Below are 1,870 nucleotides of genomic sequence, written 5' to 3'. Positions count from 1 at the left end.
ATAGTTACATAGACCGAATTTTACATCACTTTTATCAGATAATCCAAAAGAACCTTCCCACAAAAACAAACAAGTAGCAACTGTACTTATTCTTCTTATTTGTCCAGTTTTCACAAAACAAATGGTCGAGAAAGTCGTTAAATTTATTTTGTTCTAAATGCTTTTTTTCTTGTCATTCTATTGAAGTCACACCTGTTTTGCCTGTGAGTGGCATGAATGTGTTGTATACTATATTTTTTATATTTTAAATTAGATTTTTGTTTTCTAGAGGAATATAATCATGATGATGACACTATGATTTACAAATTTCTTGTAGTAAGTACTAACTAAGCAATAATCCAAAAATGACTGATTGAATTAATTTTTCATTGAGTGAAGCAGTGAATCAATGAGATGTTCAATTCAGTGTAGTAGTGAGTTAGATAGTGATGGTTAGTATTGTTACGTCTATGGTCGTTTGTTAATTTCCCGTAAAAATTCTTTCCGAAGAACTTCAGCGATACAAGTCCTTTCTTAAATAAAACTAGTTTATTCTTTCTCAATACAACTTTGCAATACACTTAATTTCCACAGTCACTTTAACTTCAACACACGCTATAATTCACAACGATTCACGCACTTTACTTACGGTCACTACCGCTCACTTGACTCTATTATCTGTCTCTATCTCCATCTATCTGCAATTGTATCTCCACTTTATTTGCCGGGCTTATATACTAAAATAGAGAGCACCTAGAAAAGACTAGAGTTGCCAGGACCAGTCATGATCCTTCTAGAAACTCATCACGTGTTACCAGGGTCACGTGACTTCCGCTGTCGTAACAGTACGTTTGTCTGTGATTAAGTTATTTAGTCAGTGTGATTAGCTAGATAGTGAGGGTTAGTTACGTTTGTCTGTGATTATGTTATTTAGTCAGTGTGATTAGCGAAGAAATTCTGTAATTAAACTTATAACTATGTTAGATGCACATATCATTAGTCTCGGAGTTTCTGTTGAAATGTTGTTTGTGAAATTAGTCTTACAAGTTAACGTAGTTTGTACTGTAACAAACGTTTTTGAAAAAAAAATCATTATCGTTACGTTGACTAGAACTGTCATTTTTTGCACCAAATAATCAAAGATAACCCACCCAATGATAGGAAACATTATAACAGCTGTAGTGTTTGTGTTGTACAAGAAGATTTAAGGCTAGTGTCCTTCATTACTAGTTCAGGAGGTATCTTGAAGTTAAGTTTTCCTTTATATCTAAATGATAATGACCAGTCACGTGGTTACACAATAGTCATTCAAGACAAATCCAATGTTACCTGCAAAGTAAGGAGTGTTGAATTTAAATAGTCTGGTATAAGAATGTGGCCTGACCTGTTGAATATAAGACAGTTAATAGATTTAAACGTTTTGTGTTTAATAACAGAAAGTACACACACTGTGTGTTGAATAGAGATTTTTCATTTTATGTATTACTTTGTGTTTAGTGCCTTTCTTTCTGAAACTCAGTTTTTCAGAGATTCGTTCTCACCTCGTGATAAATATCTTGTCGAACCTCTTTTGCTCTAAATTTAATTCAGCTCGACCTGAATATATCATACTCTTATCCTTCTTCTTTCAAGAGAAAATAAATTAAAATACTGTTACGTCTCCGTTTGTTAATTAACTTTCCGTAACTTTGTTCCAACGAAACTTTAACGACACAAGTCTTTACTTAATAAAACTGGTTTATTCTTTCCGAATACAACTTTACCGATACACTTATTCTCAACAGTCGCGTTATAACAAGCTATAATAACGAACGAACGTTAACTACAACAATACGTCTCTCTCTCACTGCAGTTCAATTACTCACTATCTATACACACATTACCTTACCTC

This window comes from Limulus polyphemus, unplaced genomic scaffold (assembly GCF_000517525.1).
Source record: "Limulus polyphemus unplaced genomic scaffold, Limulus_polyphemus-2.1.2 Scaffold6578, whole genome shotgun sequence".
Classification (NCBI taxonomy): Eukaryota; Metazoa; Arthropoda; class Merostomata; order Xiphosura; family Limulidae; genus Limulus; species Limulus polyphemus.
The sequence above is the reverse complement of the archived record's forward strand: the minus strand, read 5'-3'. Positions refer to the sequence as shown.